Below are 27,735 nucleotides of genomic sequence, written 5' to 3' on the forward strand. Positions count from 1 at the left end.
TCGTCCACCAGGACACCCAGGTCCCTCTCCGCAGAGCTGCTCTCCAGCAGGTCAGCCCCAGCCTGTACTGGTGCCTGGGGTTGTTCCTCCCCAGGTGCAGGACCCTGCACTTGCCCTTGTTGAACCTCATCAGGTTCCTCTCTGCCCAGCTTTCCAGCTTTTGTTTTGGGGTTGTTTTTCACGTTAGAGCAACGGGAGGCTCCGATCCGGGAGCTGGGGAGGCAGGGGGTGAGGCTGGCTAATGCTGCACCTCCTGATTAATGCCTTCCCCTGGCTGGCTTCGTTACTGTGATTACCCTCCAGCTGTAGCGTAGCAACAGCTAATTGTTGGTTGGATGCAAAGTGCATAATTCCCTGTATTAAAATTTTATTAAGATATAATTGCATCCATCTTGCAGCGGCGGAAGCTGTGGAGAAGAGGCAAGCAGCGTGTTCCGGGGGCTCTGCGGCGTCCGCCCCGAGCGACGGCCGAGCCTCGGGCCATGAGGGCTCGGGGTGTCGGGGCTCTGCCAGGTCCGAGAGGGCTGGGCGCGAGCCCCCGGGCTGCGGCGGCTCTCATCGTGCTGGGGTATTCCCCGCCAAACCCTCCGTATAGAAATTTTTGTCCGCCAACAAACAAAAAATGAGGGTTTGGGAGGCGACGGAGCGCTGCCGCGTGCCGGTGCCGCGCGGCGCGGGAAGGCTTCGGCAGCTGCTTCTTGCGCAGGAACTAAAGCAGGAGCGTGCGGTGCGGGGAGCCCTTCGCTGCCCCGGCCCCCCAGCCCTGCTCCTCCGACATCCGGCAGAGAGGGGAAACCTTGAAGAAACTGTGTTTAGGAACAGCATGATCACATCTGGCGTGTCCTGTTACTGCATGGCCCTGGTACATAGATATTATTCACTTAAGTAATCAATCACTGCCAACAAATTACAGGATACGGGGAAAGAAATTAGCAAAATGAACTCTGGATGTAAAATTCATTTGAAATTCAATTTAGGAGCAACATTAGTTTTCAATTAGGCTGCCCAACTGTTGGAGCATCATTTTGTCTATCTGATTTTTAAATAAATGTAATTAACCTTTGCTGTTAAATTGTTGTTGATTTCATTGATATAATTATTATGCGACTCCTAATATTTTGCTTGGATGATATCTCATTAGTTGGTGGCTTCTAATTAGGGAAACGAAGGACCGGTGGTGACTTCTGGATCTTCTGGTTCCCTCTGCCTGGCGGGACCGGGGTGGAGATGCTCCAGAGCCAGGAGTTCGGCTGTGAAGTTTTGCACAGGGAGGGGACATGACCTGTCCCTCCTGTCCTTGGCACAAACTGGTCCCAAACTGGTGGAGCCAGGGACAGACAGGAGAAGGGCCACGGGGCGTAGGACCATGACCCTAAGGAGGATGGGGGGGGTCCAGCAAATTGTGGCAGCAGCCCCCAGATGTTTGACACCTCCTGGGGCGCAGCTGGAGGGGCTGACACCGGCCTCATCCCCAGAGGCTCGCAGCAGGGCTAACGCCCAGCGCCGACGCTTCAAGGCGTGCGGGACGAAATGAAGTTCTTCTTTTGGGGGGAGTAAAAAGTATTGTGAGAGCGGGTGACCCCCGCAGAGAGGCGGGTCGGGGACGCGCAGGGGGAGCGGGAGGCTCTGCGCAGCCACCAGCGGCCGTGCTCTCCCCCGCCGCCCTCCCACCCGGCTTCCCAGAGGGGAGATGGACGGAGGAGTTAATTAAAGAGCAGTAACTCGTTACAGCCGCACTGGGAGAGCTGGGGGTCTCGCTGCGGGCAGCGGCTGACAGGGCTGCGGTGCTCCCCCCATCATGGGCAGCCCTCATTCGCAGCCAGCGGCCCCGACAGTCATTTTCCACCCCGGAAGAGAAATACCACTGACGGTCCCTTAATTCCCACGAGTTATTTTTAACTGACACAGCTTTCCCCCTCCAGCTGCACGGGGGTTTGTGAGCTTATAAATCAAGATAATATCTGATCTATAGGACTAATTCTGCCCCCGTTGCAGCCGATGGAAACGCTTCCATTGACGTCAGCGGGAGCGGGATTGATCTCCATGCACGGACTATTCGTTCCTGAGGTTTTAAGAATTCATTTCCTCCTTCCATTGCCAGAGACAGATAGCAGCAGTGGAGGTAGAGGAGTCATCTAATAACCACATATTAATACATGAATCATCAGCTTAGAGCCCAGTGCAGGAGGAGCTGGAAGGAGAACAACTGAGCTCGGTATCGGGCTGGTGGAAAGGCTTTCACAGGGTGCAGCAGCTGATCTGGAACCAGATAATAATTGCAATGTAGATTTTTTTATGGTAGCACGCGAGACGCATCTTTTAAGCTCTATTTAAACGCGTTCTGGCAGAAGGGGCCTCTGCTGAAACCCTTTACCCCGTGCTGCAACAAGCGCTCCTGCGATCTCTCTCTACAAGACACTTGGAGGACGCTGCTGGCTTTTGGGTGGGCTCCTCACAGCGCGGGAACAGGAGAGGACAACGGGCACGGGGCAGCCAGAAAGGGGCCTCCAAGTTCCACCCGGACCCCTCATCTTTATTACTGCACTTTAACCAAGGAAGCCGTCAGTTTTCTTTCCATTTCCTGACACCTCCTGTACGGCACTTGAAGAACTTCTGTCGCGAAAGCACGCTCGACCCATCACATCCGCCACAGTACGTAAAAGCACCAGTGGGATTCTGAACTCATTTCACAGAATCCCAGAATGGTCAGGGTTGGCAGGGACCTCTGTGGGTCACCCAGCCCAGCCCCCTGCCCAAGCAGGGTCACCCAGAGCAGGGGGCACAGCACCGCGGCCAGGCGGGGCTGGAATATCTCCAGAGAAGGAGACTCCACAGCCTCCCTGGGCAGCCTGGGCCAGGGCTCCGTCACCCTCAGAGGGAAGAAGTTCTTCCTCGGGTTCAGCTGGAGCTTCCTCTGCTTCAGGAAATGCAATGGAAATGTCTCTGGCTCTGGTCGCTCGCTCCCTCTGCACACACTGAGGAACGGCAGAAGGCAACAACCTTTCATTATCTTCAAACCTCTTTGCGTTTTACCCTATGATTTTGTTTCCACGGCGTGTGACAACGTGAATGAGTAACTTAGACAAAGCAGTGGGGTGTGTACGTGTGTTTATTGCCATGGGAACAATCTTGGGGCCCAGCTAAAAGAATAACTCTTTTAAGACGATTCCTGCTTTGCCAAGCCACCAGAGCCCCAACGTTGGCGAGGGCCCTGCAGCACACGACCTCCACCAGCTCGTGCAACACAGCCCCAGGTCAGCACCCAGTTCTGCACTTTTTAGACACGCTTTTTGCTCACCTCAGCACACTCTGGTAATGAGCCAAGTGACACACGCACCCCCCTTCCGCGGGTTTCCCCGACCTCGCACGCCGCGCCAGGGCTCTCCTGTGCTCGCTCTGAAGATGAAGGCAGAAGGACCGTGCTTTGCACCCACAGGGTGGAGCGGTGAAGATGGCGTGGCAAGGTTGAGTCCTCGCCTCTAGCAAACACCTTCCCTGCTACTGAGTAATGAAGACAATGCTGTAATTAAGATCCTCGCTGAGTGTCTTCTCATTCGGTCAATTTAATATCAGTAGAAGGTCAATCCAGCACTTCCAGCTGGAGCTCCCTAACGTGGGATTTCGGCACGGGGAGCTGGCAGTGGTGCAGAAGACCCCGAGGCAGGTGGGGATGATGCAGGGTGAACCCCCGCGCCCGGCACCTCCATGTAACCCACACACAAACCAGGCTGGGAGGGCTGACCCAGTCCATACAGCCAGCAGCAGCTTTGCCTCCCTGCTCTGAGAGCTGCCCAGTGCGGAGCAAAGGGTTTTGGAGCTGAGGGCTGAGCTCAGGAGAAAAGCAGCCCACTGGGCTGAAGCGTGGGTGCAGGTGAAGGGGAGCGGAGAGGGCACATGGGGGGTTGTGCAAAGCCCCGCGGGCAGGATCCAGCCTCCGGACGGCCCCAGCGCTGCCCGCACGCAGCGAACCCAGCTTCACAGCAGCTGCTGGGGAACGCCACGAGCAGCTCAAGGGACACCGGGCGCCCGCGTCCTGCACAGGGACGGGGGGGTTGATTTCTGGAGGGGCACTAGGGTCACGCTGGCTCAGAGAGGCCAAGGCACAGCGGCCCACGAGCCACCGCGTCACCCCACGAGCCACCGCGTCACCCCACACTCCAGCAAAGGCCCGAGGACGGGATCTGGGCAGGCCGAGCGGGAACAGGCAAAACTCGGCTCACGTAATCCGCAGTTACCGTTACCTCAGGAGAGAACCAGATGCACAGAGTGGAACAAACCCCTCCACAGGGGCAGCTGGCGGTTGTTCGGGCGGTGGAGGCCCGGCCTGGACCCCGGGCTCACACAGCGAGCTCCCACCCGGGAGCAGGGCCTGGTGCGGGCCGCCAGCCCCTCAGCGCGGGCCGCCAGCCCCTCAGTGCGGGCCCCGCCGCGGGCAGGCGCCTCTCTACAGCACCGCGAGAAAACCACGGGGCTTTTTGCACCAAAAACCCACTCACGGGTTATTTTAATTACAAATAAAACCCCCGGACGGCCCGCAGCAGGCCGAAGGCCTCGGCCGAGCCCGCCGCCATCGCGCCTCACCGCCTCAGCGCGGCCCGCCGCCATCGCGCCGCCGCCACGTGTCAATAACCGCTCAGCCAATAAGCGGCGCTCTCCGCCCCGTAGGCCCACCCCTCCCGGTGCCACGCACGCCATTGGCCGGCGGGAGGCCCCGCCCGCAGGCGCCGTTCTCGCGGGAAGCAGGGGCGGGGCCGGGCCGCCCGCTCCCCTCCCCGGCGCTGGGGTTTCGCCGCGGCCGCTGTTCTCCCGGAGACCCCGCCCGCCACCCGTGTCGGCGGCACCGCGCAGGTAGGGGCGGGGCGGGGCGGTGGAGCGGAGCGGATGGGAGGGGGGGGTGTCCCCGGTGCAGCCGCCCCTCCCGCCCCGCCGGCGCCGCTGTCACGGCGCGCCGCGCGCCCCCGGCGCCGCGCACTCCCATTGGCCAGGCCCTCCGGCGAGCCCCGCCCTCCTTGCGCCCATTGGCCAGACCCTCCGGCGAGCCCCGCCCTCCGCGCTCCCATTGGTGCTGCGACGGGAAGGAGGAGGGGCGGCGGCGCGGTCCCCTCCGTGCGCCCCCGCCTCCCCGGCGCTGGGGTTCCGCCGCCGGCGAGGCCCGCGCCCCCGCAGGTGAGCACCGGCCCGGCCTCCCGCCGCTCGCAGCCCGCGGGGAGCCCGGCAGCGCTCCGCTCCCCGCCGGGAGGCCTCTCCCGGCCCCTCCGGAGGAGCCCCGGCCCCGCCTCAGCCGCGGTGCGGGCCCCCGCGGCCCCCTCCCTCAGCGGGCGGCCGGTGGCGGGCGGCCCTCGGAGCGGCCGGTGGGGTCAGACGGCGGCTCGGGGCTGCGCGGGAGGGCCGGGGCCGGAGCGTCGGGGTTTCCCCCGGAGCCCGGGGAGGGGGAGGCGGGCCGAGGGCTGCGGGATCGCCGGTTGTGTTCGGTCTGGGGGATCCAGCGCTGCCTGGAGCACCCCCAGTCCCGGGTGAGCCCAGCTCTGGGAGGGTGAATTGCGCTAATGGAGGCCTTGCCAGCCCGGTGCGTCCCTTCGAGGGGAGGCAGCGCCTCCTCCTCCTCCTCGGCAGCGTGGCGGGGCCGTTACCTGGAGCCATGCCGCGGGCAAGGCGGCCGATGGCGTCCTGGCTTGGATCGGGAATGGGGCGGCCAGGACTGGGGCAGGGATCGGGCCCCTGTGCTGGCACTGGTGAGGCCACACCTCGAGTGCTGTGCTCAGCTTTGGGCCCCTCACCCCAAGAAGGACACGGAGGGGCTGGAGCGTGTCCGGAGAAGGGCAGCGAGGCTGGGGAGGGGGCTGCAGAACAAGAACTGTGGGGAGCGGCTGAGGGAGCTGGGGCTGCTCAGGCTGGAGAAGAGGAGGCTGAGGTGAGACCTTCTCGCTCTCTGCAGCTCCCTGACAGGAGGGGGCAGGGAGGGGGGGTTGGTCTCTGCTCCCCAGGAACCAGCGGCAGGACGAGAGGCGATGGCCTCAAGCTGCATCAGGGGGGGTTCAGGTTGGATATTGGGAAAATGTCTTTCCTGCAAGAGTGGTCAGGGGTTGGGACAGGCTGCCCAGGGCGGTGGGGGAGTCCCCATCCCTGGAGGGGTTCAAACACCGTGTGGATGTGGCACTTGGGGACATGGTTTAGCAGGCATGGGGGTGTTGGGGTGATGGCTGGACTTGATGATCTTGGAGGTTTCTGTACCCAGGTGGGCTTCGGGAATGGTCTGGAGCTGTGTTTAATGACGTTGTACGAGCTTGCTTCTGCTCGGCGAGAGGGGCGTGGGTGTCCTCGGAGGATGAGGGGCTCCGCTCGGAACACGTGCCTGGGGATGACGCCAGAGGGGCCCGGTCGGGTGCCCGGTTGTCCCTGCTGCAGCACAGGTGCTCTTCTGCTCCATCAAGGCGTTCCGCGTGCGTTTGTGTCTGCACCCGAGTCATCAGGAGTGACAACGACGCGAAGGCACTCGCAGGAAGGCTGAGGTGCCTGGTGAGGCGTTCATAAAGCTGCACACAGCTCAGAATATTTTCTTATTCTTTATTTTTTTCACTGGGAGCTTAAGGTGTGTCAGACTCTGTCGAAGCAGGCTCTGGAGCTGCTTCCTTACCGGCCAACGGTGGGAGCAGGTGAAGGAGCAGCCGCCTGTGAGCCCGCCGAAGCGCAGGGTCTCTACGTGCTTCGAGCGAGCGCTGTCACCGGTGTCACGAGATCAGTCAGGTTTGTTGGGGAGGCTGCAGCGGAGTGGGCTTTGTGCTGAAGGCGCGTTAGTACGGGAACGGTCGCCCTCCTCGGCAGGGCTTAATTCAGAGCGACGTGGCCTGTGCATGCTCTGCGTTTGCCTGCTGGAATTCGCAGCCACTTGACCGGCGTGCAGAGGAGAAAAACTCGTCAACACACTCTCTGAGAAGGGGGAAATTAAAATAATTTCCATGGTTTTTGTATGAGCCAGGAGTGCAGGTGAGGTCTTGGGCAGCGAGGTCAGTACGTTCCAGGACCGTGTGCACTGTGCCTGCGGATCAGCTGCTACAGACCCTGCAGGTGAGGTTGTGGAAGACCTCTGGTGATGAAAGAGATTTTGGGGCACTTTATTGTGAGGCAGAGTCACGAGAACGCAAGTAAGATGTGCTGAGGCTGTAGGTACAGGTGGGTTTGAGCATCCGTGGGCTGTTGTGCATCTGCTGGGAGCTGCAAGAGGGATGCTCGACAGTAGCGTTATGATGCGAAGTTTTAGCTAATTATTTTCTGCCTGAAAGCAAAACTTTCACGCTGCAGTGGCAAATACCTGACAGCTTCCCAGGCAGCTGGAGAGGATCAGCGTGCGTGCAGGAGCGGGACCCCTCCCACCGGTGCTCGTTGGCTTCAGGGGAGCGCAGCACCTCGGACACAACGAGTGACTTTGGCTTTGTGAGCCTTTTGGCTTGTTCCTCGAGACACGGGGGCTGCCAGTAGTTAATCGTTCTCCTAGCGAGAGCCGGCCAAGCGAGGAGGGTTCTTAAGGACGCTACGTGCCTCTGAACTTGGCCAGCTGTAACAGGCCTTAATAATATTTAGGATATCTGTAGGGGCACCTTGCCCTCCTGGGATGTTCTTCGGCGTGAGTGTGAAATCCGGGTGCGATTCTGCCCTCGAGAGTTGTTTACAGGCATTGCTTTCCCCGCCCGCCTTTCCGATACAGCTGGCGAGCGCAAATACAAGTGAGGTCAAAGGCATCTCGATTATCCAGGTGCTCTTTGTACCTTTTCAAAAGAACAGATCCCTTCTCACCAAGCCACGGCGTGACTTCCACGGCTGTTTTGGCCACCCGGCTCGTGGGGTGGCTTTTGACATTGCGCTCTGATCAGGTAGGAAGATTTGCTTTAATCGGGAGGTGCTGGCGCGTGTCCCCGCGGGTGGTGCCTCGGGAAGTCCCTTCGCTTTTCACGAGGCAATAATGTCGCCGTCTGCCTTTGGGACAGCGGCTATTTCTTTTTTAAATAATCAATAAAAGTATCCTAAAGCACCGCCTGGACGAAGCTGCCCCTTTTGTATCACGCAGCGTGTTACACAGCTGAAAATTAGGAGGGACCTGAAATGATTAGTCTCTGGCTGGCGGCCCAGAAAGAGGGAAAGCTGGGTCTGGCAGCATTTGACAGTAATTTTCTGTAAGACAAGTGTCCTTAGCTCCTTCATTGTCCAATTGATTCGCTAACAACAGTGCTCCCATTTGTAACGCGGAGTCGACAGCGCTGCTCCGGCAGGAGAGGCAAGAGGTGCGCGGGGCGACGGCTGGCGCGCACGCTGCGGGCGGCGGGAGGCCTCGGGCCACGGCTCCGGAGAAATAAAGCGGTAAAAACGGTGAGGAAAGAACCCCAAAATAATATTTGGCAGGAGTGGCAATGGTCACTTGCGGTACCGCAGTAACGTGAGTGAGCGGTGAGCAGAACTGCTGGTTTCTGCACGGTCTTTGGTGTTTTCCTGCTTTCTTTCTCTTCAGGATCTCTTCTCCTTTGGTAAGGAAAGGGAAAGGATAAGCTGGATTTCACGGAGGCTAGATTTAAAGTAGCTCCTTCTCTGAATGTGGATTGAGCCGTGGGATTAAAAGGCATCTGCTTGTGGTGCTTCTGAAACTGGTGACTTGAGGGTTGGGGTATGGTTTTAATGAAGTAGCTTTCATCTCGGAGCCGCCGTCGAAACTTGAAGACCTCATTTCTGCTGGTTTTCAAAGCGAGTTGACTCATCAGTTTAGCCTTGTGCTGCAGACCTAAAATGTCGGAAGATGTTCCCCTTGTTTACGATATTGCCATTTTGTTATATTTTTTTTTCCTTTTTTCCCCCCCTGATGCTTAAATTCTGATGCTCCTGAATAAAATTTGAGGAATAAACGCTCGTATTTGGGGACTATTTGCTCGTGCAAGTAAGCCTAGTGCAACTTTAGCTTTTCTGTAGTTACGCCGGATTGTCACTTGGCATTTCTAGAACAAAATGTAAATTTGCTTTCCTATCAGCGCTCGCTGTTTCCTTGGCTCCCCCCCTCCCCGTGCTCGACAGTTGCAGCTTTTGCTTCTGCTTTTTCACCTTTCCTCCTCCTCTTGGCATCCTTTTTGCTTCCTGCTCCTTCCCGGTGGCTTGACGGCGCTGGAAGGTGGCACGTCCTCTGCGCGTGGTGAGCGGGCTGCTGGCTTTTCGCTCCCTCCCTGCCGCCGAGCTTTGTGCCGACGGAGCCCCAGGTGAGCCTGGGCGCTTGCTTTCGACCTGGGAGAAGCTGTGCACAAACCTGCGGCGGGATGGGAAGACTTTGTGATGGCCGAGCTGATATTTAACAAAGTTTGCTTGAAAACCGCGCGCAGCTTCTGCGTTTCAATGTTAATATTGAATCTGAAATATCGGAGGTGACAGATAAAACGCATGGTAATGAGATCCTTCTAAAGAAAGCTCACTGCTAATTCCAAAGGAAATGAGCTTTTAATTGGTGTCTTATCTCAAGTATGCCACCTTTTCCTTTTTCCTCATTTGTATTGCTTATATTATTAAAGATCAGCCGGTGTCCCCTGATACAGGAACCAGTTGGCTGCTGTCATTTTATAAAATCTGATTTACAGACTCTTGATTACGTGTAGCTTGTTGATCGCAAAATAAATTGGCTTGGCTGTGTTTTCAGGCGTTAGAATTTAGCGTTGTCTGAAGTCGCACTTTTGGAAATGAAGACGTTCAGGGAATACCCGCGCTGCTGCCCCTGCAGTGTCTACCCTGTAGACAGAGGCTTTGGAGCACTGAATCGCAGCCCTTTCAGGAATGCTGTATTCCCTGTTTCATTAGAATAAAAACCTCAACACAGAATTTTCTGAAGCAACTTGCAAATGCTAAGCAGTAAGGTTAGCTGCTCAAAAAACCCGACCCCAAAACTCTTTTAGCTTGAGCATTAAAATGTATATCCTGTTGACCTTGGTGAGGCTGAGAACAAGAAGGTTTCTGTTTGATTAAGCTTCTTTTCAAATGGGCTTTCCACAGCAAGATTAGTTTAATAATAGGTAAAATAGCAGATTTTTAGAGTTCAGAAAGCGTGGGTGTAATCTGAATCCAGACACGTGTAGGTGATTTGGATCAAGGGGCGAAGCCTGCCCGGGAGAGCTGGCTCAAGCGAAGGGTTTCCATGACCAGGTCCTTCCTTTCTGCTCAGGACCTTCCCTGGAGAAGGTGCTGGCGAGGCACCGCCGTCCTGCGCGTGCTCCGCAAACGGGAGCGGTGGTGGTGGCCCCGCTTCGGTGGGCTTTAGGGCTGGTGCATAGACCCATGAAAAAGCAGTGTGAGAAGCAGAGCTGAAGTGAGTGAGCGTGACATGAGCTGGACTTGGTGGCGGAGTGCTTCATCTCCATCATGTGAACGAGGAAGGTCAGCGCCTGGTCTGGTTTTGAAAGTGGCTTCATTCAAGCTCGGTGTTTGCTGCCCTGCTTCTGGCCATGAAAACCCAAGTCTATTCCAGAGTATTCAAACCCTTTCTGTGTCCCGTGTAGGGTGCTCCTGAGTTTGGTTTGGGCTGTGGGTTTCAGCGAGAAGCTTTCTGAACAGCAAGTCTGCTAGGAGCATCCCTGCGCTGGTCTGGCACGGGAAACGGCGATCTCGGTGCGTTTCTTTTCCTCTTTTTAATTGCATTAAGGTATGCAGGAAATTCCAGAACATTTTGAAATGGAAGTGGTTTTATCAGGAGCTCCTAGAGCCGGTGAGGCCGCGGGGCTTCCCGTAGAGGGGAAAGCTCGGGGTCTTTGTTTGAGCTTCTCAGTGTTGGGGATACCAAAAGTGGCCTCAGCTTCAGTGAGCGTGTCTGGTGCTGGAAAAGGCAGTCTGCTTCCTCTTAAACTTTGGGTTCCATGCTGAAAGTGAATTTATTTCCCCGCTTCTGTCTGGGTGTGGTTTTCCTGAAGAAGGATTTTTGCTGGTTTCCTGCTCTTACAGAGAAAAGGAAGTCTAAACCTGGACAGAATGAGCTTGTTTTGCCAGTTGTTAGATTTAATGAGTATTTGAAGTTCTCACAGAAATCTTCTCAACAATGCAAAAATATGCCAATTAATTCCTGCAAGAAATGCTTGAAGAAACAGAGAATTGTTTCTCTCAGTCAGTTGAAATGAGCAAATGTCAGCCCCACTTCCATGAAGCTGCTCTGCTTCGTTAACAGCCCGTTAGCTGGGCTGCGGGCCGTCAGTGCCAGCCAGGCTGCGAAGGCAGCTGTGGCAAGAAAATCGCCTCTAAAGATCGTGCCTACAAGGGCAGTTCTCACGGCGTTTGGTGGGATACGTCCCCACAAAGTGCCTGAGGCCTAACAAAGTGCTAGGCTGCCGAACGCGGGCGGTTGGCCATCTCCGTTTGAGTTCTGGGGAGGAACAACCCCAGGCACCAGGACAGGCTGGGGCTGAGCTGCTGGAGAGCAGCTCTGTGGAGAGGGACTGGGAGTGCTGGGGGACGACAGGGTGACCATGAGCCAGCAGCGTGCCCTGGGTGCCAAGAAGGCCAATGGGATCCTGGGGTGCATGAGGAGGAGTGTGGGCAGCAAGGTGAGAGAGGTTCTCCTCCCCCTCTGCTCTGCCCTGGGGAGGCCCCATCTGCAGTGCTGTGTCCAGTGCTGGGCTCCCCAGTTCAAGAAAGATGAGGAGCTACTGGAGAGAGTCCAGCGGAGGGCTGCGAGGATGAGGAGGGGACTGGAGCATCTCTCCTACGAGGAGAGGCTGAGGGAGCTGGGCTTGTTCAGCCTGGAGAAGAGAAGGCTGAGAGGGGACCTTCGAAATGCCTCTAAATATCTGCAGGGTGGGGGTCAGGAGGATGGGGCCAGACTCTTTGCAGTGGTGCCCAGCGACAGGACAAGGGGCAACGGGCACAAACTGAAGCAGAGGAAGCTCCAGCTGAACCCGAGGAAGAACTTCTTCCCTCTGAGGGTGACGGAGCCCTGGCCCAGGCTGCCCAGGGAGGCTGTGGAGTCTCCTTCTCTGGAGATATTCCAGCCCCGCCTGGACGCGGTGCTGTGCCCCCTGCTCTGGGTGACCCTGCTTGGGCAGGGGGTTGGACTGGGTGACCCACAGAGGGCCCTGCCAACCCCCACCATGCTGGGATTCTGTGAGTTTTGAATGCTGGTGGTATTTGCCACGCTTCTAGGTAGAGTGGGGTTGTTGAAGTGGCCCGGAGCGTTATCCACTCAGGGAACCCTCACACAGTATTTGATTTTTCCTTTTTTTTTCCCCCCCCCCATTTGTTTTTCCCAAGAAGCTGCTGGATTGCCTGGTGTAGTCTGAAGTTGCACGAGGTGGCTAGGTACTGTTTGAGTGAGTAAGAACTAACGGATGGCCGCTGGCCTGATTTCCTCTCTGCTGGTTTGTTTTAGGCAGCATTTGAACAGGTAGAAGGATTAATCGTGGAATTGCTCATTGAGCTGTTTCGGAGCGTGGTTCGCGTTTGCAGCCAGTTGTTGTAAGCGGGCGAAGCGGAGCCGGTGAGCTGGCCGGGGTGTGTTTGGCTGCGGAGCGTCTCCAGGCTTCGGAGAGAGACGGCGGACGTCTGCAGAAGCCTCTGTCAAGTCAGCGCACTCCGCTGACAAGAGGATCCTGGCTTCTGGTTGGAAGTGGACGGGCCCTTGATGGGCCTTTGAAAATACTTTTTTTTTCTTTCTGTGCCCATTTGATTTACGCTTCCTCTTTTTGATAAGCAGAAAAAAATCTCTTTAGTATAGATTGTTAAAAACATTGACTCTGGTTTTTGGGAAGTCGAGCTATGACTTCAAGACGTATTTATTCATCAAGCTCTCCTGTTGAAAAGGTACCTGAATGTGAAGCTGAGTGCAGAAGGCTGCTGGTTCTGTTGTCCTAGCTGATCTTGTGAAGTTCTTTTAAAAAAAAAAAATAAAATTGTGTTAACAGAATCACAGAATCACAGAATAGTAGGGGTTGGAAGGGACCTCTGTGGGTCATCTACTCCAACCCGCCTGCCCAAGCAGGGTCACCCAGAGCAGGCTGCACAGGACCTTGTCCAGGCGGGTCTTGAATATCTCCAGAGAAGGAGACTCCACAACCTCCCTGGGCAGCCTGGGCCAGTGCTCCGTCACATTAACTGTGCTGTGTATCTCAAGCTGAAGGACTAATCGGCTCTTGCTGTCCCTGCTGTTTAATGTAGGCTTTCTTAAACACCCTAAGAAGCTTTCCTCTCCTCGTAGGGCTCTCGCGTGCCTCTCTGCCTAATGACAAATGTCAACAAACGAGATCAGAGCATCTTCTGCCGCAGTCAGGGAGGAGTAATTTTCTCAGTGTGGTGGGTTTTTTTATCTATATAAATACTCTTTCTCCATGTAGCTGAGAAACCCAACTAGGTCGCAGACTTCACACTGCAAAGAAGGCAACCTCATGCACCAGTACAGGCTTGGGGTGGACCTGCTGGAGAGCAGCTCTGCGGAGAGGGACCTGGGGGTCCTGGTGGACGACAGGTTAACCATGAGCCAGCAGTGTGTCCTGGCTGCCAAGAAAGCCAATGGGATCCTGGGGTGCATCAAGAAGAGTGTGGCCAGCAGGACGAGGGAGGTTCTCCTTCCCCTCTGCTCTGCCCTGGTGAGGCCTCATCTAGAGTCCTGTGTCCAGTTCTGGGCTCCCCAGTTCCAGAAAGGTGAGGAGCTACTGGAGAGAGTCCAGCGGAGGGCTACAAGGATGATGAGGGGACTGGAGCATCTCTCCTACGAGGAGAGGCTGAGGGAGCTGGGCTTGTTCAGCCTGGAGAAGGGAAGGCTGCGAGGGGACCTTCGAAATGCCTCTAAATATCTGCAGGGTGGCGGTCAGGAGGACGGGGCCAGACTCTTTCCAGTGGTGCCCAGCGACAGGACAAGGGGCAATGGGCACAAACTGAAGCAGAGGAAGCTCCAGCTGAACCCGAGGAAGAACTTCTTCCCTCTGAGGGTGACGGAGCCCTGGCCCAGGCTGCCCAGGGAGGCTGTGGAGTCTCCTTCTCTGGAGATATTCCAGCCCCGCCTGGCCGCGGTGCTGTGCCCCCTGCTCTGGGTGACCCTGCTTGGGCAGGGGGTTGGGCTGGGTGACCCCAGAGGTCCCTTCCAACCCCTGACATTCTGTGACTCTGTGGTACAGAAGATGAAATTAGATAAAACCTCCATTATATGCCAGTCCCACAACTGAGGTGTCGGAGATCTGCATGCGTTGTACGACAGCCACCTTCCTCCACATGTTGGTGGGCTGCGCTGTATTTTTGGGTGCACTCGGTATTCTTCCAGAAAAATCTGAATTTCCCAGGAAGTTAAGCTGTCAGGAAAGCTATTCCCTTGTGGGTGGGTGGGAGGAAGAGCTTCATCCTGCTCAGCCATATGTTAGCGGTAACTTAAAGCCAGCTGGCTTTTAGGATTAGAAAAGGGTGAGAATCCAGTCACATCCACAGCCCGGACAGACCAGCACCCCCAGCACTCGGTGCGTGGTGCCACAGACGTACTGCTGCCCTTGAGCTTGCACAAATCCTGCTTGATGCCCACGGCCTCGCACGCACCGGGCTATTTCTCACCCCGAGCCCGCTGCGTGTGCTCCCTGTGACCTGCTCTTGGGCTCAGCTCCCAGCTTGGAAGCTGGTCCCTAGCTTCAGGGAGCGTTGCCACCGAGGGATGTGGTGTTTGTCTGCTTTTAAGCTGTTTTCAGTGCTTCCCTCAGCAGGCGACGAGTGTTCTGCAAATCCCTGCCCCGTAGCTGAAGCTTCAGGTACCTCGGGCGCGTCAGAGCATGCCACCGATGACTTCTGTTGGAGGAAACAGAATCACAGAATGGTCGGGGTTGGAAGGGACCTCTGTGGGTCATCTAGTCCAACCCTGCTGCCGAAGCAGGGTCACCTACAGTAGGCTGTAGAGGACCTTGTCCAGGTGGGTCTTGAATATCTCCAGAGAAGGAGACTCCACAGCCTCCCTGGGCAGCCTGGGCCAGGGCTCCGTCACCCTCAGAGGGAAGAAGTTCTTCCTCGGGTTCAGCTGGAGCTTCCTCTGCTTCAGTTTGTGCCCGTTGCCCCTTGTCCTGTCGCTGGGCACCACTGAACAGAGTCTGGCCCCGTCCTCCTGACACCCACCCTGCAGATATTTAGAGGCATTTCTAAGGTCCCCTCTCAGCCTTCTCTTCTCCAGGCTGAACAAGCCCAGCTCCCTCAGCCTCTCCTCATAGGAGAGATGCTCCAGTCCCCTCCTCATCCTCGCAGCCCTCCGCTGGACTCTCTCCAGTAGCCTGGTGGAGATAGCCGGACCATCTGCTCGGCGAGCCCCCCGGCAGCCTGCTGGAGGCAGCTCCGTTGCGTGGCCGCTCGCCGTGACGTCTCGGCGTGGTGTGCGGTGCCTTCACCCTTCCGTTGGCGCGCTGGGAACTCGTAGCTTGGATGCTCGCGCGCAGCGAGTGCTGGGTGGCCAGGCAAAGTAGGTCAGTTATTTTTAAGTGGTATGATTAATTGATAAATGCCATTATTTTGTAGAGGTAAGGCAGATCTAAATACTCAGTCTGGTGTGATGGGTGGCTGTTTGCAACCTAGATGACCCACAGAGGTCCCTTCCAACCCCTACTATTTTGTGATTCTGTGAAACCGGCGCTTCACAGAAAACAAACGCGTTTACAAGGCAGGGCTAGAAGTAAGCGGAGGGGATTATTTTTAAGCTTTAAGCTTTGCATGTCTGGAGATTTTTCTTTAACATGAAATGGTTTTAGAACAGAAAATCTTCCGTGGTATGTCGTGCTTCCAAAACCCTTGGCAGATGGGTAACTTTGTTTCCAAACATCAAATGTTTTAGCTGTTTAATGCCTGTTTTTAAGCATGAGCAGCACTCTCGGAGAATGTTCATACGAAGCCTGCTGGGAATAAACCTTTTAAAAGAACTGTTTCTATTATGTGATCATGAAAAGGGAAGAAATGTGGAAAACTTCATGCAAAATTTAGATTCCTTTGCATAACATACAAAATAACATCACACTGGGGGGGAAAAAAAAAAGAAGAGGGGAGGTGCACTCGTGCCGCGGCGTTTCAGCCTCCGTGGTTACTGGGAGGCGTGTGTTTGCTTACCCCTGGTTGGGAAGCTGCCTGCGATCGGAATCAGCTGTGCATGACACGTTTCTGACGTGCAGCATCAACCCCCTCGAGCACCCGTTGGCAGGAGCAGGATCGGTGCCTTGCTGGGAGCAGCCAGAGGCGGGAGAAGCCGTGCTCTTGGATTTCGTGTCTGCCACCTGCCCTGCTCCGTAGTCACGGGTCTTCTTGCCATGAGGTGTCTTAATCAAGGGCTTTTTTATCCCTGAGTACGTAGCTTCTCGCTGCTCCGGACAGGAGGTTGGGTATCGCTCTTGGGGTGAGGTGGAAGAAGTCGGTCACGACACACGTGTAGTCCTTAAATTTGATCATTGGACTACATCTAGAGGTGACTATTTGGTGCCCCTTACCTTACAGAAGAATTACGTAGGTAGAAGGTGGATTTGTGCTGGAGCTCGAAGCCGAGTGGGTCATGGAGCTGAGAATGGCAGCGGCCGTTCTGCTGCAGACAAAGGATTTTGCACAGTTCTGAGAGTTCTTAGAAAGGCGAGTCTTGGCACCGGTGTTCAGTAACGGTAAAGTGTTCTTGGTATTTGTGGACTGTAAAATTTATAGAGTAATAGATATGCAAATGGGCTGCCACAACACTGCAGGCTGTATAGTAATGCATAATTGTGACATGTTTTTTTAGCTGTTTGCAAAAATTGGCTTCTTGCAGGAGTGAGATTTATCAGGTCCTCGCGTTTTTAAGTATGTAATTCTCAAGTCTCTTACCTAAATACTTGGTTGTTTGGTTTTTTTTTAACATATTATGGTATCGGTGGCTTGGGAAAATGAAAGCTTACAGGTCATTTGCAGAACTGCCATGCTTTGATGGCCATTTTTCATCTTCAGAAGACTTAAGGTGATGCTGTGTTTCTCTGACACTTACTAAATTGCTAAATAAATGTCTCCTGACCTGGGTGTTTATAAAAAAAGGGCACAGCAGCAGAAGGTCAAAGCCTGATCTGTTCCATGCCTGGCAAACCTGGGTGTTCAGGCCCGGGAGCGGCCAGGTTTGCTCCCTCAGCGTTGCAAGGGCTGGAGAGCGTGCAGGGTGGGTGATCTTGTGGCCACGGAGCAGCACGCAGGGCTCTGGTTTTGCCTCAAATTCACCTGTGTGATCCTAAAATCCTGTCTTACATACCAGTTCTTAAACCTATGTAACTGAAAAAAAAAGAATACGACTATCAGTCTTCCCCCTTTTTATAGTGCATGTAAACATTTGCATTTTCCCTGCCAAGGGCTGCGTAGCGCAGTTCTCGCCCCGCGTATTTTATACCGCGCACAGCTCGCTGCGGTTGCGTGGAGGTGGGTGCTGCAGCTGTAGGCTTCATCCTTGCTGTGGTGACGATAAAATGACCGTCTGTAATACTCTGCGGTACAATGGTTCTTGCTCCAGAAGGACCATTGACCAGTAAAACTCCCCCCTCCCCTCCCAGTAACTCCAGTGAAACTGGTCCTACCAGTTCAGTCCTTACCCTGAGTTTCCATTTGAGCGAGTGGAGGTGATCTTGCCGAGATGCGACTTGTGATACGCTGCATTTTGATACGCACGGGATTGTTAACAAGTTCCCTGCCTGCTTGGCCATGAATTTCAAATTTTGCTGCTGTAAAGTTGGCCACTTCTCCAAGATCCTGGGGTGCATCAAGAAGAGTGTGGCCAGCAGGACGAGGGAGGTTCTCCTTCCCCTCTACACTGCCCTGGTGAGGCCCCATCTGCAGTGCTGTGTCCAGTGCTGAGCTCCCCAGTTCAAGAAAGATGAAGAGCTACTGGAGAGAGTCCAGCGGAGGGCTACGAGGATGAGGAGGGGACCGGAGCATCTCTCCTACGAGGAGAGGCTGAGGGAGCTGGGCTTGTTCAGCCTGAAGAAGAGAAGGCTGCGAGGGGACCTTAGAAATGCCTCTAAATATCTGCAGGGTGGGGGTCAGGAGGATGGGGCCAGACTCTGTTCAGTGGTGCCCAGCGACAGGACAAGGGGCAACGGGCACAAACTGAAGCAGAGGAAGCTCCAGCTGAACCCGAGGAAGAACTTCTTCCCTCTGAGGGTGACGGAGCCCTGGCCCAGGCTGCCCAGGGAGGCTGTGGAGTCTCCTTCTCTGGAGATATTCCAGACCCGCCTGGACGCGGTGCTGTGCCCCCTGCTCTGGGTGACCCTGCTTGGGCAGGAGGGTTGGACTGGGTGACCCACAGAGGTCCCTTCCAACCCCTACTATTCTGTGATTCTGTGATTCTGTGCTGCGACCATGCGGCTGGCATCTGCCCGCTCGGGAGCTGTGGGAGCTCCTGCTCGGCTCCGGTAGCCTCCACCCGCAGCCCAGAACTGGCTCCGAAATAATCCAGTCTGACCCAGCAGAGCCCCCACTTTGTAGGACACAGAGATCAATCTTCAATGGGCACTTTTTGATTTTTACTCTATCCTCTTTGTGCTGCACTGCAGTCAGGGAAACCAGCCGCGTTGGGACGGAGCACTGGACGGGCAGCACTTGGGACGGGCGGTTTCGCTGCCTCGGTGGCTCGAAGCGAGGGGCTTTTCTGCGACAGCCAGCGCCTGGGTTAGGTGGGCTTCACCCCCTGGGCTTGAGTCGGGCTGGTTCCTCTTGCTGTGGGACCAAAAATTCCCCTCTCGCCAAGAACGGAGCTGGGCAAAGCCGAATGCTGGTGTTTAAATGGGCAAAAATCAGAATGGAACCCAAATCAGCTGCTGAAATGAATACTGAATTTATTTTTTTTAAATACTTTGGGGGTGGTGGTACAGTGTTAGTGCAGCTTTGTTACGTGTGGGTACAGACAAGTGAGAATCCCACGTCTGCTTTGAATGTTTCATGAATATTAATGCCGTCCTCCTACTGAGCAGTTAATTGGGTGCTATCACTTTAACCACCTTATTTAAATTGAAAAGCGCTCTTAAGAAATGACGAACGTCCGTGTGAAGCTCGGTGTGTTCGGCGCACTGAAAGCAGGGTGCTGGGCCCGCGCCTTCTCTCCTCCGCCCACGTCTCAGAGGCTGACGCATCACCCTCACCCGTGAGTGTCTGTGGCCTTTGGCCTCTCACCCGAGGCGTGGGGCGGCAGCTTCCGTGCTGCTCTGCGGAGCGTCCGTACCACCGTCCTGTGCAGCTGCGAGGGGACAGAGACACCGAGCCACGGGCAGAATCACGGAATCACAGCATGGAAGGGGTGGGAAGGGACCTCTGGGGTCACCCAGCCCAACCCCCTGCCCAAGCAGGGTCACCCAGAGCAGGCTGCACAGCACCGCGGCCAGGTGGGGCTGGAATATCTCCAGAGAAGGAGACTCCACAGCCTCCCTGGGCAGCCTGGGCCAGGGCTCCGTCACCCTCAGAGGGAAGAAGTTCTTCCTCGGGTTCAGCTGGAGCTTCCTCTGCTTCAGTTTGTGCCCGTTGCCCCTTGTCCTGTCGCTGGGCACCACTGGAAAGAGTCTGGCCCCATCCTCCTGACACCCACCCTTCAGATATTTGTAAGCATTTCTAAGGTGCCCTCTCAGCCTTCTCTTCTTCAGGCTGAACAAGCCCAGCTCCCTCAGCCTCTCCTCGTAGGAGAGATGCTCCAGTCCCCTCCTCATCCTCGTAGCCCTCTGCTGGACTCTCTCCAGTAGCTCTTCATCTTTCTGGAACTGGGGAGCTCAGAACTGGACACAGTACTGCAGATGAGGCCTCACCAGGGCAGTGCAGAGGGGAAGGAGAACCTCCCTTGTCCTGCTGGCCACACTGTTCTTGATGCACCCCAGGATCCCATTGGCTTTCTTGGCAGCCAGGGCACACTGCTGGCTCATGGTTAACCTGTCGTCCACCAGGACACCCAGGTCCCTCTCCGCAGAGCTGCTCTCCAGCAGGTCCACTCCAAGCCTGTACTGGTGCATGAGGTTGTTCCTCCCCAGGTGCAGGACCCTGCATTTGGCTTTGTTGAACCTCATCAGGTTCCTCTCTGCCCAGCTTTCCAGCCTGTCGAGGTCACGCTGAATGACAGCACAGCCTGCTGGTGTATCTACCACTCCTCCCAGTTTGGTGTCATCAGCAAACTTGCTGAGGGTACATTCTAACTCTTCATCCAGGTCGTTGATGAAGAAGTTAAACAAGACTGGGCCCAGTACTGACCCCTGAGGGACACCACTTGTCACCAGCCTCCAACCAGACTCAGCGCCGCTGATGCCAACCCTCTGAGTTCTGCCATTCAGCCAGTTCTCTATCCACTTCCAGCTGTTGGCCGGAGCTGCTTCGTGCTCAGCCTTCGGGCTCATTCCCAGGCTCGTTGCCAGGCTCTGCGAGCCGGGAGCGGGCGGAACGTAGCTTGGCCAGGTTGACCCTCCTGGCTGTGTCCAGGCTGTTGCAGGGATGCTCCTTGCTTGTCCTCTGCTGACCTGTTGTAACGAGCCAGCCCGGTCCTGGGGACAGCGGGCAGCAAGGGGACCTTTGCCCAGCACTGGTCGCTGCGTCAGCGTTGGACAGGGCGGCAGCGGTTTCTGGAATTTTCCCGGTATTTCAGAGGGGAGTTCTTCTCGATGGAGAGGTGCAGGGAGATTTCTGGTGCCTGCGCTGAAAAGCAGAAGGAATGTGCAAATCTAAAGAGTCCGTGGGTCTTGTGCCTTCCAAGTCAGGCATCTCAAACGTGTTGATTACGTTTAAAACTTGGTTGTGAGACACAAGGTTAAAGATTTTTACGGGCTGAATCCTCTAAATGGGCGCGATTTGGGCAGGATCTGAATTTCCGCAGCGCTGGCCGTTCCTTCTCAAGTGAGGGCTGCAGGGCTGGATGAAAACCGTGCCGAGGGACAGCCCCGTGGAAGGACATTTTGGGCACCTTCGGCGATGGGTTGGAGGTGGAGAGAGGGAAGCTGCAGTGTATGAAAAGAGCTGATTCACTCCCGGAGAGAAATACTGATGAAAAATAAGGGGGGTATCAAAAATCCAGAGCGCCCTTAGGAGAATCTGAAGTCGTCTCCTTGAGATGGGACGCGTAGCACACGCGTTGGCACCGTCCTGCTTGTATGGAGGACTGTCTTGGATGAGAATATCTCTGCTTTCTCCTCAGAAAAATTGTATTTCTTCTCTAGGAGTTGTTTGCATTGAGTTCTCGCCTTGCCACTTGAAGGCAGGAGGGCGAACTCTTAAATAATAAAAATAAATCTCTTGGGGGAGCCAAGTGGAGGGCTTTCTGGTAGATGTTCTGAGAACGTTCTGCACAGTCTTTAAAAATACATGTTGTGTGTAGAGCGGTGCTCGTCTTCTGCAGCTGGCTGCAAGGAAAATAGATGGGGTGCTTTGTCGGGCGGATTTTGGCTTTGTTTGCTTCGGTTTATAAAGAAGTGCCAGGAAAATCAGTTTTTTGTTGTGAAGATGTTTTCAAGGCCACGTATTTATGTGGTGTTTTTTTGTTTTTTGAAGAGAATCGTGGAAGACAAGCTGACAATTTAATAGCACATGATGCACTAATAAAAACGTCTGTGGGGCAGCGTTTAATCCTTTAAAGGAGAGAAAAGAAACACAGTAGTTATCAGCATTCAAAAGGCAAGAACCGGGCTTAAGCGCATGCAAAGCCTTGGAGAGAGGCTGAAGAAATGTACTGACTGCGTCGCAGAAAGCTTCTGACAGGCACATCGCATCTTTGGAAGTAAGATTTGAATTATTAGTGCTGCCTTTGTTTATTAAATTGAGCCTCCAGCAAGAGGATTAGAGGGAGAAATACCGTGCAGGCTCAAGTTGCCTTGGCATAAATTTTAATGGGTGATAAAATTTACTTTACTGAGCTAATTCAGTACAAAAATTCAAGTTGATTTTGGAAAGATCCAGGTGTGTATTAGACACCTAAAGCAACAGACTTGAAGTGCAGGAATAAGCCTGCTTCTCTGGAATCCAGTTTGCTTCTAGCGTCGGGTAATCCTTTTAAAACAAGCCTTCTTCAAGGCAAGCTCCAACAGAAGAGTTTTTGTTTCATTTTAGATTGGGAATGCGAGGGAAGGATGCAGAGAGCTAATAAGAGAGTAATTATACACGCTATTGCCAAGCTGAGGAAGGGCAGAGACCATTAAAATGCCGTTTTAGGAGTTAATTATACAGTGTTCCAAGTGGGTGCCGGTGTCCCGATTTCGGTTTAATCCACATGTAGCGTGTATTTGGGATGTGGTGTTCATGACATCTAATTTCTATTTTAAGGCACTTTAGGCCCCTGCATTATGAAATACTGTTTAAAAAAAAAAAACATTCCGGTCTCCATAGGGTTCGTGCCTGTTGGATTTGATTAGGAAATATGCAAAAGCAATAACGGAGGTGGAAAAACCTTCGCAAAGATTTTGGGACCGGCACACGTACCGTCAATAAAGCGTTGTTTGCTTGCTGTAGGTGACCCTGCTTCAGCAGGGGGATTGGACTAGATGACCCACAGAGGTCCCTTCCAACCCCTACCATTCTGTGACTCTGTTGCAGTGGCATTTGGTTAGTTAAATCTCTGCTGAAGCTCATTTAATAATTCCAGAGCCTCCGCTACGGCTCAGCTGTGGCCAGCTGCAGTTTGTTTCAAGGTTAGTCTTTGACTCCTGCTTTATGAGTTTTTCCGTTTATATCCTTCCACTTGTGCCGTTTCTGAAGGGAAACTACATAATGGTTCAGCTAAAACCGGGATCCTTTGGAGGGGGGGCTTTCAGCTGGGATTCCTCCGAAAGGTTTCATGAGAGCTCTGCAGGAGGCAGACGTCAGGACCCACTCTTCAGCTGGGTCGGGCTGGGGTGGGGAGAGCAGATGAGGCTCCTTCGCCGCGGATGTGCTGCCCGGAGGAAGTGACATTTCTGCTCTTGATCCTTCAGTGATTCTGCATGTCGAGCGCTGAGCCCGGGAATTCGTCAGCTGCGCTGTCTGAAGAGCAGGCAGGACGGAGTAAGAGGATTTTTACAGATAGAGGGGGAAAAATTCAACTCCGATGGCTGTTGCAGATCCTTAAGTACTTCAATTTTTCCTTTTTTTTTTTTTTTTTTTCTCTCCACATCTCCCCTGTAGGAAATCGGAGAGGGAAATCACTTTAAATCACCAACCGATACATTTTTTTTGAAGTTGAAAAACCTGAGATGCATTAGAATTCAGAGACGTCCCTTTGCTTAAGGTAAGAACGGAGAGGATTCTCCCTGCTCCCTGCTTTCTCAATGTCTGTGTCGGGTTGACCCTCGAGCTGGAGTTCCTCCAACGGGTTGAAAATGCCGAGCCTGCTGCCGCTGCCGAAGCGGTTAATGCTCGCCAGGAGTAAGAACTTGCAGCTGCAGAAGGCAGATGGCCGTGGGTTTGCAGGAGGGCTCTGGCTGTCCCCAGGCTCACCCTGCCCGGAGGAAGGGACGCGGGCTCTGGGCGCGGGGATCCCACCAGCATCTCCCGCTGCCGGGGCGGAGATGGGCTGGGGGGGGTTGCGGTGCTGCTGGAGGGTTCTCCAGCCTCCAACCTCCTGCTCCGAGGGTTTTATTTTCCCCGCTCGGACGGTGAGTAAGCTCGGTAACTTCTGAAGGATGCTGGGGCGGGGGAGATGGGGTGGAGGCGGTGGAAGATCTCGCTGGGGAGAGGTGGCGGTTGCGTGGATTTGCTGAAAGGTGAGGCTTGGTGAGCTGTAGTTCTGTTACCATGGTGCCCATCAGTTACTCCGGCGTGAGTGCGTGGAGGTATCGGTGGTGAATCATTCCGGGCAAGGTGGTGCGTGAGAGCAGGTCTGCGTGCTCTTAGCCTGTTTGTTTTTCTGTGAGAAGTGTGTGAATTGCCTGCTTTTGTTGTGTTGTGTGTAATTATCCGTGCGGCAAGCGTGAGCTCGGTAGCACGGCAGACGCAGGATTTTTAACCTGTTGTACGTGCGTAGAGGCTTTGGGATGCTACATAAAATACACAAATTGATTAAACTGAAGCTTGGCTTTCTGCAACTCTGATTTTCAAGTAGAAGTTGCTCCTCGTGTTCAGTTTAGTGATTAATTTTTGTACCTAAACAGTTTCTTTACTAGTTGTGGTGTATCGTGCTGTGCACAACTTGAGGAAACCGAATTCAAAAGCGGAGATGCCAGAACTGGGAGGCAGAAAACCTTGTCTGGGGTTTCCAGCGTGCCTCCCGTCTTCCAGCTGAAAGATAAAAGCTCTTTCCGAGCTGCTGTCCCCGACAAGTGATTTCAAAGCAGCTCAGAATGATTAAAGGAAACTTTAAACTTCTGCCTGGTAATTAATACAAGCTGCTCCTCTGCTATTAATCTGAAACGAGTAAGTTTTCTTTTTCAGACCTGCTGCTGAATTTGTTCAGCTCGGGGTGAGTAGTCGTGTGCGTCTGCCGAGGTCCGTTGCAGAGCTGGATGTCCAGACGTCAGGGCTGCACTGGTGTGTGAGCTGTCACTTCCAATGACTCGGTGCAGCAGGACTGGCTCGGGCACAGAGCGTTTGAAATCCTCCTGTTGCTTTTGGATGAGCAGAGGAGAGCATCTGTGCTCGCCGTGAACGTCTGCAGCCAGACGCAGGAAAGGCGTCTGTAACTGGACGGACCGAGCTGTTTGGAAATGAAGGTGGTGTTTGCAAAACAAAGAATAAAGCATCCATTTTGTGTTGCTGCACTGTTTCTGTCCCCCGGGTTTTGGAGGGGAAAACAAACACGCCGAATCCCTCGCGGCGGGGTTTTTAATCAGGTGCTTCAAACGTTCCCTCTGCTGTCACTCGCCGTGTTCTCCAAGCCTACCCCAGAATTGTTTGACTTGTCAAACTCCTCGTCCTTCCCGGACTTTGTCAAGCTTAACTGATCACAGAGTATGCTTTTCATTAGCATCGAGGCAATAGAATCGGAGAGAATACTCCTGTTTAGTAGGGGAATAAAGTTTTGCTGCCAGGTTTTAAATATATATCCTCTTAAACGTGCTTAGCAATCTGCTTATGTGAGCGTCATCAGTTTTTGTATTTAAAGAGGAGTGATTTTTTTTTTTTTTTTTCCCTTTAGGATGAAAGTAGCTGAAGATGTGAATTGTGAGGGACAGATGAAATTAAGCTGCAGAAGCACTGATGGCAATCTACAAAGCTTTAATGTGTTAATGTAGTCTAGGCATTGTACATATTTAGAAGCAGTCTAGATTGAATCCTGGGGAAAAAGCAGAGTTATTCATAGACTCCTGTCTTGATCGTGTTTTCCTCTAAGTGACGGATGGTTTGAAGCAGTGGTTTGAAGGAGCTGCTGAAAATCTTTTTGCTGCTGTTAGAACTGTATCAGATACTAATTGCCCTCAAGTTCAGTATTGGTTTAAAAACATACAGGGGAGGGTGGTACATGAAAGAATGATGTTTGCAAAATTTCCTAGCTCTGTGTAGACCTTTTTTTTTGCCTTAATGGATTATTCAGATGTTCAAGATTGGTATATTGCTGTATTTAATATGTTTTAAATGACATTGCATCAGTTAATATGGTGAAGGAGAAGATCTGGGTGGACGGATAATTAATCTGCCAGGGGGAGCAGCAGCCGAGAAGCTGTTGACATAGGCTGAACAGTTTATTTTACACAAACAGGGAGCATTTTAGCATCTACTAAAAGGCTATTTTGATAGACCGAGACTGAGAAGCTTTCTGGAGCCAGTGTCTCTGTCCGAGCACGTTGCCTTGACCCTGGCTGGAGCCTCTGGATGCCCTGCAAGATAAAGTAATAATTTAGAGGCTGTCAGTGGGGTTGAAAGAGAATGAAGAGTGAGTGCATTGAATTTCTGGATGAGGAAGGGAGCCTGTAGCATCCAGAAGAAAACAGGTTAGCATGAATTTTGCGCTGGAACCTTGAGCAGCTGTTGGCCAGGAGCTTTAGGAGGGTGCTCGGTTCCTGGCAGTGGGCGGTGTGGGGGGGTGCGGGTACAACTTCTTCGAGAAACTTTGACAGCATTGGTGAAAACAGAATGTTTTGCCTGTGTGTTCACTCGTCTCACTCTCTACTATCAGGTTACTACAGGCAGGAGCAGCCCGCTGGCCGCACCCTCGTGGTAAACATGCCCGTGGATATCGGGTCGTGTCTTTGACTTCGGTGTCCGTCTGTCTGTCATGTAACACCTCCGGGTCAATGTTGCCTTTCCAAAGCAGCAAGGGCGTTCTGCCTTATTTTCAGAGGCTGATGCCCTTCCGTGAAGCCTTCTCGATGGCCTCAATTAACATTTCCAGAGGTGGCTGTTAAATTAGCTTTTTCTGTAGCAATTCTGTGATGGTCTCTTATTCTACATGTGCTTTGGTGGTAACTGTTCCAGGATGAAGTCTTGCTAGGTTGCTTGATCTGTCATATATTTTAAATAACTGGGTCTGTGCATCTGTAGGGCGCCTGCTGAAGTTGAAGACCCCCTGATCAGCCCCCCGGTACAGCTCAGGTGGCCTTTTCCTGCGGAGGAGCTGTAAGCTTTTCATTTTGCATTTCTACTTCGTGTGAATCAAGGCTTCGACCAGCTTTTATCTAGCAGCATCTGCACAACTGTCGTTGCAGAAGGTTGTGCTGAGCTCTGCTCAGGCAAGGGGGGGGTTTCAGTCCGGTGACCGTCCCGGCGCTGGCACTGCCGTGTGGCCCCCTCCCAGCTCGTCGGGCGCTGCGGGGCTCAGGTGCCCGGGCAGAAGGAGGGCGTTCAGCGAGCCTGGTAATTGCTTCTCTCGTGACCTAGTTCCCCTGCTGCAAACAGATGCGTAAGCTTTCCCTTCCTCCTCCGTGCGTTAGCGTGGTGGAATCTAGATTGGCACATCCAGAGCCGCTTCCTTAGCAAGGTGGGAGTTTTTTTGTGTTTTCATTTTTTTTTTTCCCCCCAAAGAACCAGCTTCTCTTTGGAAATTTCCACCAGCTCGGGGTATTTTGTGCCGTTTCCCCGCAGAGGTGAGACGGGCTGTGTTTCAGGGGCTGTGCCCAAGCACGCCTTGCTGTAGCTCCTGTGGAAATGTCACATCACCATATTTTATTACCCTAGTGTGGGAATTTGTTTCGCCAAGCAGATGGCAATCAGGTGGTTTGGTTAATTTGTCCCTACTTGAAATAAGCCACTAAATGTGCGTTAAACCACTCATTTATTAGGCCAGAGCATATGATGGTGATGTTGGATTAGAAGCTCAAAAACAGCGAGGAACCGGGCAGGTGTGTGCAGCTAAACCAAAACCAGACAAGGTGTTAAACTGGTTTACAGCTGTTGGAGCCTGCAGATAACCAGCCTGTACAAAGGAGAGCGATGGCTGTCTCCTCTGAGAAAAACTTGCCTCCTAAAGGATTTTTCTGGTAGATTGGACAGGCTGAGGGAGCTGGGGCTGTTCAGCCTGGAGGAGAGAAGGCTCCAGGGTGACCTTAGAGCAGCTGCCAGTGCCTGAGGGGGCTACAGGAAGGATGGAGAGGGGCTTTGCACAAGGGTGTGGAGTGATAGGACAAGGAGGAACGGCTCTAAACTAAAAGAGGGCAGATTTAGATGAGATATTAGGAAGGAATTCTTCACCAGGAGGGTGGTAAAACACTGGCCCAGGCTGCCCAGAGAAGCTGTGGCTGCCCCCTCCCTGGCAGGGCTCAAGGCCAGGTTGGATGGAGCTCTGAGCACCCTGGGCTGGTGGAAGATGTCCCTGCCCATGGCAGGGGGGTTGGAACCAGATGATCTTGAAGGTCCCTTCCAACCCAAGCCATTCCATGATTCTATGATTGGACATTTCTGCTATAAAATCGCTCT

General features: G+C 53.9%; 1 protein-coding gene across 10 annotated transcripts in view; it reads left to right on the forward strand.

The window, feature by feature from the left end:
- Positions 1-4,761: 4,761 nt before the first annotated feature.
- Positions 4,762-27,735, forward strand: part of GLCE (glucuronic acid epimerase) — a 66,367-nt gene continuing 43,393 nt past the window's right edge. Inside the window, exons 1-4 of one of the 10 annotated variants that reach the window (XM_075431930.1) lie at positions 5,138-5,166; positions 21,469-21,694; positions 22,884-22,953; positions 23,074-23,176. The gene's annotated coding sequence lies outside the window, so the exon portion shown is untranslated. Of the gene's footprint in view, positions 4,849-5,101; positions 5,167-8,271; positions 8,353-21,122; positions 21,695-22,883; positions 22,954-23,073; positions 23,177-23,485; positions 23,544-27,735 lie in introns of those variants that run through there. The other 9 variants (XM_075431931.1, XM_075431935.1, XM_075431933.1 and 6 more) reach the window with 9 other exon arrangements.

This window comes from Opisthocomus hoazin, chromosome 10 (genome assembly GCF_030867145.1).
Source record: "Opisthocomus hoazin isolate bOpiHoa1 chromosome 10, bOpiHoa1.hap1, whole genome shotgun sequence".
NCBI classification, from domain to species: domain Eukaryota; kingdom Metazoa; phylum Chordata; class Aves; order Opisthocomiformes; family Opisthocomidae; genus Opisthocomus; species Opisthocomus hoazin.